Source organism: Cenococcum geophilum, assembly GCF_001692895.1.
Source record: "Cenococcum geophilum 1.58 unplaced genomic scaffold K441scaffold_38, whole genome shotgun sequence".
NCBI classification, from domain to species: Eukaryota; Fungi; Ascomycota; class Dothideomycetes; order Gloniales; family Gloniaceae; genus Cenococcum; species Cenococcum geophilum.
Genome location: NW_027137596.1, coordinates 171,238 through 184,605, shown reverse-complemented (window position 1 = coordinate 184,605; position 13,368 = coordinate 171,238).

Below are 13,368 nucleotides of genomic sequence, written 5' to 3'. Positions count from 1 at the left end.
CCTTTAAGCGTATAGGCCTTTAGTACAATATTAAGCTACTAAAATAATATTATATTTAATATATCTATAAAATAACTTACTGCCTTAGAGTCTTCCATCATTATAATTAATCTTTTATATCTTCTTTATAGTTATTGTCTCCTTCTAGCCAAATAACCTTACAGATATATATCTTAATCCTTTTAATACAAGCCTAAATTCGCTATTACTTAAGCTCTACCTAGGCCTTACGCTATGCCTTCTTAGTAGCTATACGCGAAGTTAGTGCTCTTTTCTTAGTAGTAACTCGCTTAAGATATATCTAGTAAGGCTCGAATATATTTAAATTAGGTAAGTTACCTAGCTAAAGAAGTTAAATAATCTTAGCGAGGCTATAAACAACTCCCTACTAATAAGCGTTATATAACGGAGCTTTATCTTCTTATATAATTGTTTAAGGCCTTATTTCTATATACTCCTTTATAAAAGGGAGGAGCTTTAGCTTTAAAACGAATATTTAATAGCAATACTAATCTACTCCTTTACTTTTGCCTTATATAAGCTTTCCGTAATTAACGTCCCATTTCTATTAAGGCTTTATACTAGGAAGATTCCTTATACTTATTCTTCTTATACTAGTATTAAGCTCCTACTACTCCTTTATTACCAGCTCAAGCTCCTTATTAAGGCTTTGTTAATTCTTATTAGCTGTTTTTCTTTCTTTAATAGTTTTTAGTCGCCAAATATAATAAGGGCCCTTTTTATTATATAAGAAACAGCCTTAAAATATAAACTCTTAATATCCTTTCTATCTTTTATATATACAACTTTTAAGAAAGTGTTTATTTAGTGTCCACTAAACTTAATATCTACCCCTTCTATGGCCAAGAACAACGGACATCTTATTACTCTAAATTATATTCTTCCAATCTTCTAATATCTAATCTTGGTATTATATAGCAAACTTAAGTCTTTCCCTCTTTATTTCTTGTATAAGTCCTAGCTTTCTTATTAGTTTAGTCTTCTTAAGATTAGCAGATCGTAATATTCTCTATATAGTTATACTCCCTATTCCCTACTCCGCAGCAATTTAGTCGCAAGTCTTCTCTCTTCTATACCAATCTTAACGTACTACCGCAAGAACCCTCCCGTTTATATTATCTATTCGGATAAAAAAAATAGCCAGATTAGGTACTGTTAATAACGTAAACGTCGCGAAGGACTCTATTAATAACAGGATTAAAGCCACGTTATTCGGCTTTCTTAAAGATATAGTTAAGAGCTCGGGTTTTAACTCCAGTGTAGCGCCTAATCTCCTTATTTAACGTGATATATACTTTAAGGGCAAGGGTAGTAGCCCGCTGAGCAGTGTTATATTAAACTATAGTATATTAGGTAGTAATAGATAATAAAAATAAAAGCTCTTATAATAATACACTTATATAAATAGTAATGCGTTAGCAAATTTAATTCTACTAGTAGAATTAAGGCGGTAAGTAAAGACTTTTAGTAGGGACCTCCGTAGTTTCCTATATCTTAACTATCTCCTTATACTACCTCTTATAGATTAATATATACCCTATTTCCTCCCTAGGGCCTATTAAAGGCATAGGGGTATTTATTTATAACTAGCTCTATAATACTAAAGGTGAGCGAGATATATATATCCATTATATAAATAGGGTCCTTAGAGCTATAGCCTGTACATATAATCAAGAATATTAATATTTTCGCGTTAGGTTAAGAACAGATAACCTCATTAATTAAGTACACTACTATAATGGTTTGCAATTCTATTTCCAATAACATAGATCTTATGCAGCCTACTTAATACCCTATTTTTAAAAGTTAGGGCCTAAAAAAGCCACCGCTAGTACCTAAACCACTGCCTCCCTTTAAGCCTCTTTCTATATTAACGAAAACAAATATAGTAAGCTAAATTTTCTAAACAATATTAATAATAAGGATCCTTAGAGACCTAAGATTAACGGAACTGGAGCTCTTGCTGCACCCGGCCCAAAAAGACCAAAACCAACCAAAAGAACCCTGAAAAACACCCAGAGAATCCCCCTAAGATGTATGTATCGCAGGGGAGGCACATATTAAACGACGGTGGCTCGCACTCGCGCGCGACCGCTAGAACTACGCCCAGCAATGGCCCTCTATAATAAAGACGGGCGAATACCACACCATAAAGTAGAAATACCTCTATTAAGAAGGCATCTAATAAAATATAAAGCCTATTGGACGCGTCTAGTATCTAGAATTGTGGGGGAGTAACCGTTAGCTATAATAAACTAATGCAGCTAGTAGAATAGCTCCGCTAGTCCAGCGAACCTTAGGCGCCCCTCCAGCAAACCCTTAATTAAATCCTCCAACGGCTAAGCAAAATTGAAAATAAGTATAACCCCCCCTTACCGGCGAACCGCACCTAGGCCGCTGTAGCTGCGCTTTTATAGTATAGGGAACCCACCCCCCTTAAGTTAATAACCGGGTATATAATTATAATATAACCAAATATAGAATAAGTAGAGGGGCTTAGGGGATAATTAGAAATAGAAGTCCTTATAAAGATACGTAAAGAGGTCTATAACGCTGTTATAGTCTAATACCTTAAGAGCGGAGATATTAGAGTTACCCTAAAGGACTAATAGGCAAAGGAACGAGCCGTAAGGGTAGGGGATAGGCTAGGAGAACGTATTGGCATAAAAGTACTCTGCGAGGATTACCTAGTTAAAGTCCTAGCGGTTCCTATAAGCCTTAGGGTAGAAAAGGAACGCTAGGTGGACAATATAGTAATTATATAGGAGATAGTAAGACAAACGGAACGCCTTATACTAGGACTTAAAATTACCTAAATCTAATAGCTTTAACAGGAAAATATAAATTAAGTATATAATAAGAATAATAAGAGGATATAAGGGTCGCTAGAGACTTGCTAGGGAGACGCTAGACGAACGTATGGCTCCCTTATTATTAGTATATATATACTAGGAATGCAAAAACTCCTTATCTAAAAAGGAATAATTATAAATGGCCTTATATATAACACAAGGCTCTATAACTACAGACTACGCCTAGAATAATGCTATTGCTGTGTATAATAGGGATATACCTAATCTATATACGTAGTATAGGTGTGCTGCGGCCATTATACAGGCCCCTATAATATAAGACATTACTTAAATTAAGACTAAATAAAATGCGCGAACTGCCACCAAAGCACACATAAGGCATGGGAGAGAGAAGACTATATTAAATATAGGAGACAGAAGGCAAGGGCTTAATAGCTGCGGGAATAACTATATGCTAGGTTATATAAATGGAAACAATAGGCAATAAGCTAGGGGGATATAGGTGCTTTCCTAGTATTTCCTACCTTTAATACTAGAGGGCTAGGCTAGCCATCCTAAGCCTTAACGGGCTAGAAGTAACACCGCGCGATATTACTAGACTAATTAGGGACATAAGGGTTACAGGGGATATAAGGGAGAGGACGCCCCGTAGGAAGACCCCTATAGACAGCAATAGTAGGCTTAAGACTAGGACAATTAAGAATTAGACTTAATACGGCAAATATAATATTCGCAGCTAACCCATAAAGGGTATATAGCTAATTAGTAAGAATAGGGGAAGAACTAGTAATAATAACAGATTTAGATATAGAAGCGCTAACAGGAACACAAGATATGGGAATGGAAAGCTCTATATAAAATAAGTAGTAACTAGGGTGTAAATACAAAAGATAGAAGCTCTAAATATCCTAGAGAAAGTGGAAACAGAAGAAGTGAGGAATAAAGGAAAGTTAAAGGACCCTTACCGGGGGTCCGCCACCTATCTATTATATAGTATAACTGCGGTAATATAAACTACTGCCTCGTAAGGCCCCTACTAGATAGTCTAGACCTAGAGAAATACTATATCCTTACTATACAAGAGCCGTATTATAATACCTTTATATAATTAATATACTGCCCCTAAGGATTCTAGCTCCTATACGAACNAAAAGCAGCTATATGTGTATGCTTTATAATTAGCAAGGCTATTAGCCTGTCTTTATAGTTATAGTAGGCAGTTAACCTAGATATTGTAGTTATAATAATCCAAATATATAGGGGACCGGTATAAATTATTAATGTGTATAACTCTAGGGTTGAAGGGGTCCTATAAATAGAGAATATTATATTGGTAATAAGCTTACTAGAAACCGAAGGTATAAAGTCTATCCTATTAAGAGATATAAACCTCTACCACCTGCGGTAGGGGGGTATCTATATTACTGTAGACTAATAGTTAGAGTGCCTACTAAGAGCTATAGATATCTGGGGCCTTAAGCTAGCTACCCCCCTAGAAGCAATTATATAGCAACGAGGCACCGCTAGAAGTATAATTAACCTTATATTTATGGACAAAGGCCTATACTAGAGACTTAAAAGGTATAACCCTAAAGAAGAATGGGCACTTACCCTAGACTATATCCCTATCCAAATACAGCTAGACCTAGATACTAAAGCGCAACTAAATAGAAAAAGATATATAATAAGGAAGCTTAAGATAGACAGTTTCCTTAATACAGTCAAATAACAACTCTAAGACCTAGAAGAAATCTACCTAATACTAAATAAGCGAGGCCTATTAACTACCCCCAAGGAAATCGACTAAAGACTAGAAAGGATCCAGGCAGCAATTAAAAATAGGCTAGAAGAGCACTGCCTGATCTTAAAACCGGGCCTCTATGTACAACATATATAGTCCACACAATACGCAGTTCTAGTTACCAGCTAATAATAAGCAAGAAGGAAATATATAAGCAGCTACAACCTTAAAGACAAGAGATAATATAAAGACACAAGAAACTAGCTAAAGAATACCCTAAAAAAAGAAGCAAGAAATAACTGGAGACGGTTTATAAATAAACATACTTCTAACCTAAGCCTCCCCTATAATAAGGGCCTTTGGGATATAGCGAAATAAGTAAAGAAAAAGGTAGGGCGCCTAGTAAAAGACCTATACCTACTACCCCTACAAAGAGCAGGAGAATCATAGGCTATAAACAACAATAATAAGAAGGCAAAGATCCTTATAGAAAGGTTCTTCCCCCAACTAGCTCTAGTAGACCTCAGTAATATTATAGGCAAAATACCGGTAACTCGCCTATGGGTTAACAGCGATATAATAATAGAGGAAATAGCTAGAACTATTAGCCGCCTTTTAAATAATATAGTACTAGGACCAGATGGGATTCTAAATAAGGCCCTAAAAACCTGTGGGCCACTTATAGCACCTTAGCTTATAGATATAGCCAGAGCATGCTTTGCTATAGGCTACTACCTATAACTTAGAAGATCTATAACAACGGTTATCCTATAAAAAGAAGGTAAAGTAGATTACTTAATCCTAGGAAGCTACCGCCCTATTGCCTTAGAAAACACCCTTAGTAAGATCTTAGAAAGGGTAATAGCGGAACGCATAGNAGATANNGTAGAGGAANACGCCCTACTACNANAAAGCNAAATAGGGGNAANAAAGAACCGCTTAACACTATTAGTACTTACGCTACTCGCTACTACTATTAAATCTGTATAGGCGATGCGAAAGGACTTTGTAGTATTAATGCTTAGCCTAAACATTAGTGGTGCCTATAACAATATACCCTATAAGCGTCTCCTGTATATCCTTAGGGTAAAGGGCTTCCTAGAATAGATTATACAATTTATCTAAGGGTTTATAGGCTAGAAAGAAACATTATTGGTCTTTAGCGGATACCAGAGCCCCCCTATTATAGTTGCAACAGGAATACCACAAAAATCACCCCTCTTGCCTATACTCTTCCTTTTCTTTATAAGTAACCTACTTAACTCCTTTAAGGAAGGGGCAACCCAGGGGATAGGCTTTATTAACGATATAAACCTAATTATATATGGGCCAACAGCCGTAGAGAACTGCAGAACACTAGAGAAAGCCTATAATACTTATATAGAGTGGGCAAAACGTTATAGAGTCTAATTCTCACCAGAGAAATACCAGCTAATCTATTTTATAAGAAAACGTAACTAATCTGTAGATCTCTAGCATATAATTCGCATCTAAGGCTTTAGGGGTTAACCAGTTTAGGGCCTAAGGGTATTAGGAGTATAGGTAGATAGCAAGCTTTGGTGGAGCGCATATACAGTATAAGCGGCCTGTAAAGGCCAAGCACAGTTTATCGCTTTATCTAGGATTGTTAATTTTATATAGGGTCCATACTTCTAGAGGTCACGCCTACTATATATAGTAGTCGTCCGGCTAACTATAATATATAAATCTAGTATCTGGGCCATTAGAGAAACTAAAAAGGGCCCCCTAAAATCACTCCTTAAACCACTTTAAAAGGTCTAAACAGCCTGCCTCTGGAGTATTATAGGCGGGTACAAGTAAACAGCCACAGTACTGCTTAAGAAGGAATTTAATATTCCCCCCCTATAGTTATATATTAAAGCCGCTATAATATAAAGAACGCAAAATAAACGTAACTCTAATATTATAAAGTATATTAAGACACGCCTAAGTAAACTATAGAGGGACCCTAGGGTGCCCTATAGGAGAACAAACTAATAACCCTAAAGTAGGGAAGAGATATTAGAGAAATAAGTAAAGAAAGTAAAAGAAAAATAGTACCGCTTTAGGGCCTAGGCCTATATAGAGGAGGAAGGGAGACGCGTAAGAGGTCAGTAAAAATAATAGTAAGATAGAGAAAGGAGCTAAAGTAGAACACATAAGAACACCGGGAAATTATCTACCGCAATGCAATACTGGTTAAACCAACGCTAAAGAGGTAAATGGGAGTCAAAGGTACAGAGGCTAACTTAGGCAAGACGAACCCAAGCTATAGCATAGTTAACGCTATAGGGGGTAAATACCTAAGGGCTCTAAGAAGGCCTAATAAAGGCAAAAAACATAATAGTAACACTCTTAAGAATAGGAATAATAGGACTAAAAGATTGGCTTTACTAGGTAGGTGTCCTAGTAGGTAGCCCAAGATATAAATATAGCTGGCCAAGACAGACACTAAAACATATAATACTGCTATGCCCCCTACGCACTAATTAAGAAATAATACTCTTAGCAGCTGGTATAGAGAACTATAATACACTGCTCTTAATATAAAAAGGCCTCAAGGCGGTCACCTAGTGGCTTATTAGTCAAAATATGCTAAATCAGTTCCGGGTTATAAGGGAAATAATAATAGAAGGTAAGGGGGCAAGCAGCAGGTGCCCCCTAGTAACTCTACAGTAGTAGAGTAAAAGTTTGTGATACTAGCGCGTCCGTAGGCTTATTACGGCAGTAGTGGTTCCTAAGAAGGTCAAATAGTAAGGTAGTAAAGCACCACAGGCAACTCGCAGGCGCTAAGTAGGCGAGTCCCAAAAGGCGGGGAGATAGATTACGGGGTTTTCTTATTTTTCTTAAATAGAGTTTTCTCCCCACATGTAAATAAGGAGTAGTTTGTGTGGGCCCAGTAGGGATCCAAATCAGACGTTAAGCAATGAATTATTATTATTATTATTAATAAGGATCCTTAGCAACTTTTTAAGATATTTTAGACAGACAGATTAACTTATAAAATATATAAATTCAAATATAGAGCTATACCTACCTCTAGAGGATAAGGACTTCGTATATAGATAGAAGCTAATATTAAGGCAGGAACTATATATATATATATATTTAGCAATGCTAATTTATATAGGGCTATATATAAAATACAGTATTAAGGACTTTAGCTATAGCACAATGCATATTATTTAGAACTATATTAGAGCAAATTAATAGTAGTAAATCGACCGCTACTTCTACTATACTTAGCTAAGATCTTAACACAATACAGCCTTCTAGAATATATTAAAGAGGGTTTAGAAACTTAGTAAGGAGCTTAGCTTACTTTAATAAGGCTTTATAAACCTAGAATATACGTTACCGTTAATAAAATAATAAAATACTTTACTGGCCGTGCTCTTAAGATTAGTAATATTCTAACTAAGCCTATACCTAAGGGCTTTAAGATCTAGCTACTAGGTAATTAGGGCTATATCTTTAACTAGATATTTTACGCAAAAGGTAATAATAAAGGCCTAGTAGATTTACTTAAGTATTAGGTAGAGAAGGAAGGCTTTTTACAGATATAGGTGGTAGTACTAGATTTCTTAACTTAGGAGGATCCTATTACTAGTTAATGTCTTTGCTAGCTAAATAAGTACACCATTTAGCCAGATAACCTCTTTATATCTATAAATTTACTTTATTAACTACAGTAGCTTAGAATTAGAGGTATAGGAATAGTTTAAATAATAAAATAAAGGTATAAGAAACTTAAGAATAAAAAGGGGTAAACTATACTAGTTAAGTAAATTGACCGATAGCTTGCGGACCTTAAGCTTCTCTACTAAAGCTAGATTAAATAGAGTGTACTATATAGGAGACTTTTAGAAGATGGAATAGTAATAGAGTTTGCCTAGAAGGACGCTAATATAGTCCTATTTATAAGCACTATTAGTAATAGTTTATACTCTAGTTTAATATTAAGGCTCTATAACTAATAACATTATCTATTATAAGTTTAAACTTTATTAAGCGATAGTAATAACGGCTTGCTATAACTCCCTTAGGCTCTTAGTAAGCTTATAAGGTATATAGTAATGCTGCTAGGAAATAGTTACCTATATCGGAATTTATTAATATATATAATTACTTTATAAAAGGCGTTAATACCGCTAACTAGATATGATCCTATTATATATCCCTTAAGATCTACCGCTATACCTAAAAGCCTCTCTTTTACTTCCTTATTAATATAGCAATAACAAACGCCTATAGATTGTCTTTCTACGTAACCCGCGGCTGGTTAAATTATGCTAGCTATAAAGCCTTCTATATAGACCTTATTAATTCCCTTTTTAAATACTCTACTATAGTCCCTTAGCATTCTAAGCTAAGAGTCTTTATAAGTTAAATATAACAGCACCTATTAGTAGAGCACGGATATAAGCCTACGAAGATTAATAATAAAGAAGTAGCTTACGTGGCTTGCTTATAGGTAAAAAGGAAGACTTATATTAAGAGAATTTCTAACGCTAAGTATATATATCTTATTATTCTTTATAAGCGTTTAGTATATAGTCTAATTTACTATAGGGTCTTATATTTAATCTAAGGCTACTTATTTTAAGGGTAAACTTACCCTATCTTATTAATATTTAAAAACTTTAGGATAATATGGATCGTATTCGCGCTAAAAAACGGCAAGTATTTAACGCTTAACTAGACGCTTATACTCGATTAGCCTATCTTAAAAAGGGTTATAAGAAGGTCCGTTTAAAGGAGTAGAAACTCGTTAAGTAAGGTTTAGCAAAGCTTAAGTCTGATTTAAAAAAAAACTCTTTTAATAAAGAGGGAAATAACTCTAAGTAGCTTGGTAGCTGCTCCTCTTAGGTCCTACTTAGGTAACTTATTTTTTTTAACGATTTTTCCTTATTAATATTACTTAACCTAATTTCTTTTAATACTTCTATACTATTCCTATAACGTTTTTTAGGTTCTATAATAGTTCCTAAGTAGTCTTATTAGAGCTTATCTACTTTATTCTATACTATATTTTATTATCTATATCCTTATAACTAACGATCTTTTATACTTACTACTTATCCTTTTTCTATCCTCTATATATATTTACTTTATAAACTATTAGTTCTATATCTCTATATACTATATAAGGTAGATCTTTATCTTAGCTAGTAAGTCTAACTTATAACTTTTAAGATCTTTATTAGGATTTTAAATAGTCCTATAACTCTATAGGGTTACTTTTATTTAGCTAGAAATAGATTACTTACCTTATATAAGTTTTAACTAAAAAAGACCAGAAGAACCTTAGACCGTATATAAGAAACTATCCTATAGTAAGGCCTAGCAGTACACTAAATACAAAAAAAAAGCCTAGACGGTAGCCTATAAGAACTTAAAAAAGGCCTAAAGGTTAATAAAATAGTAGGTAAATAAATACCGTTAAGACCTAACTTTATTCTTAGTAATATACTTTAGATTATAAGAAGAAATTAGAAAACTAAACGACCTAGCTATAAGCTAGACTATTAGATAGTAGGACTATATAAGGTCCTTAAGAAGATAGGCAACTTATTATAACGGAACCTTATAGTAAGTACTACAATGGGCTCGTTAATGGGCTAGGTGTATAGGTAATATAAATTAAAGTTAACAACGTAATAATAACTAGTAGAGTAGTTGCCTAATAGATTAACTCCAATTATATTCTAAAAATCACTATAAGAAAGGAACTATCTAGGTAGGGATTAAGGGTCCTTAAATACACAACCGTACTTCTATAAAATCCTTCTTATACGTAATATATATGTTATACGTATTATATATACGTTCCCTTTATACACTATATATACTGCGTATAACGTTATATAACCTTAGCTACTATTCCTTATTATATAGCTCTACTAGCTCTATTTTAGACCGTGCCTAAATTAACTAATTAGCTTCTTCTAACTCTTCTCTAAGTAGTTATAATATTGTACTTAAAGCGTCCATAACACTATCTCCCTTCTCTTTATCTTCGTCCTTAAAGATTTAAAATATCTCTAAGTTATTTACTAGAGGTATAATATCCGTCTAATTAATTTAGTTAATATTATTACTTATTATACCTAAAGCTCTTTCTTCTTCGTAGGCGCAACGTCGTGCTCGTACTATTGCTGCAATATTATTTCTTAGTAAGATTATACCATCTCTATATTCTCGTTATTTAAAAGAGGGGTTAGTTTATATTACGTTAGCAAACCTATCTTCGCGATAACTGTCCTCTTATTTAGAGTGCACTAAAGCAAATATTTATTTGTCCTATAACGTTTGCTCTATCTCTAATACTAAATATATATAACTTATTACCCTAAATAGTTATCTAGTTCCCTAATTAATTTGTCTTAGGGTTTTATATTTAATCTGCTACTATATAGCTAAATAGTAAACTGTTTTAGGCTCTTACTAAGCTAGAATGTTCTTATAATATAGAGTAGAAGGCCCTTAAAGCCTATATTACGGCATCTACTTAGCTACTCTGTCTTAAGAAGGTTTATAAGAAGGTCCGTTTTAAGGAGTAGAAGCTTATAAAATAAGGTTTGTAGGAACTTAGTAATAAAAGAATAGATTCTCCTCTAANTAAAAANGAAATANATNTAAGTAGTTTAGCAACTGCTCTTCTTAGGTCCCCCTTAGGTAACTTATTCTTTAGTGATCCTTTTTTATTATTACTGCCTAACCTAATCTCTTCCGATACTTCTATACCTTTCTTATAGCGTTTTTTAAATTCTTTAGTAGTTCCTAGGTAGTCTTACTATAGCCTATCTACTTAACTTCGTACTATATTTTATTGTTGATATTCTTATAGCTAACAATCTTTAAAACTTACTATTTATCTTCTTCTTACCCTTTATACGTATCTACTTTATAGACTAGTGGCTTAATATTTCTATATACTGGCTCTAGTATCGCAATATGCTATATAGGGTAGATCTTTATTTTAGCTAGTAGGTTTAACTTAAATGTAACTAGTAAAATCCTTTACTTAATTTTAAAAGGTCCTAGTCTAATATAGTCTAACTTTTTACTTAGTTATTAACTCTTAAAGTTTTTATATAGTAGCTATACTTTATCTCCCTCCTTAAGATCTAGTCCCTTAAATCTCTTAGCGTTATAGTACTTTTTTATTTCATCGGGAAAATATTCGCAGGATAAGATTTAAGTAGACTTTGGTTTTCGCGTTTCGCGTAATTGACATGTAATTTAACCAACTCGATACGCAATTAACCAACTTGACACGCAGTTAACCTACTTAATATGTAATTTAACTAACTCGACACGCAGTTGACCTACTTAACATATAATTTAACTAACTTAATACGCAGTTGACCTTACTTAATATGTAATTTAACTAACTTAATACGCAGTTAACCTACTTAACATGTAATTTAATTAACTTAACACGCAGTTAACCTACTTAATATGCAATTTAACTAACTTAATATATATAGTTGACCTACTTAACATGCAATTTAACTAACTTAATACGCAGTTGACCTACTTAATATGCAATTTAACTAACTTAACACACAGTTGACCTACTTAATATATAATTTAACTAACTTAATATACAGTTAACCTACTTAACAACTTTAAAAGCTAACTGTATATTTCTTAACGTGCGATTAAGGTAAAGTTATATACTATATATTTAACTATTATATATAATCTTATACAATCTTATACAATCTCATACAATCTTATAGTCTTATTACTTAGAGGCTCTGTATGAGGCTCTACACGAGAAGCTCTACATGAAGCTCTGCGATACAGAGGCTCTGCACGAAGCTCTGCGCATAGAGGCTCTGCACAAAGCTCTGCACGAAGCTTCGCATAAGGCTCTACACGAGGCTCTACACGAAGCTCTGCGTACAGAGGCTCTGCACGGAAGCTCTGCACGAAGCTCTGCACGAGGGGTCTGCGCGAGGGTCTGCGCGAGGGTCTGCGCGAAGCTCTGCGTACAGAGGCTCTGCACGAGGCTCTGCGAGAAGCTCTGCGTACAGAGGCTCTACACGAAGCTCTGCATCGGGTCCCCGCTATATTCCCGATAGCCTCTACACGCTTGCCCTCTACCCTATGTTAGCTACCTTATTTTTTACCCTTCCTTCCTTCTTTATATCCTCCCTACCTAGGGAGGCACCAGAACGGCAGCCAGCAGAGGACCGTTGCTAGAACTAGACGACCGTCGCTAGAACTAGATGACCGTTACCAGAACCAGACGACCATCGCCAGCCAGACGACCGTTACCAGAACTAGACGACCCGTTGCCAGAGCCAGACGATCGTCGCCAGAACCAGATGACCGTCGCTAGCCAGACGACCGTTACCAGAACCAGATGACCGTCGCCAGCCAGGACGAACGTTACTAGAACTAGACGAACTGTCGCCCAGAACCAGACGACCGTTGTTAGCTAGACGACCGTTACCAGAACTAAGACGACCGTTGCCAGAGCTAGACGACCGTCGCTAGAACTAGACGACTGTTACTAGAAACCAGACGACCGTCGCCTAGAAACCAGACGACCGTTGCTAGCTAGACGACCGTTAACAGAACCAGACGACCGTTGCTAGAGCCAGACGACCGTCGCTAGAACTAGGACGACTGTTACCAGAACCAGACGACCGTCGCCAGAACCAGACGACCGTTGGTATAGCTAGACGACCGTTTACTAGAACCAGACGACCGTTGCCAGAGCTAGACGGATCTGCCTCGCCAGAACCAGACGACCGTCGCCAGCTAGACGACCGTTAC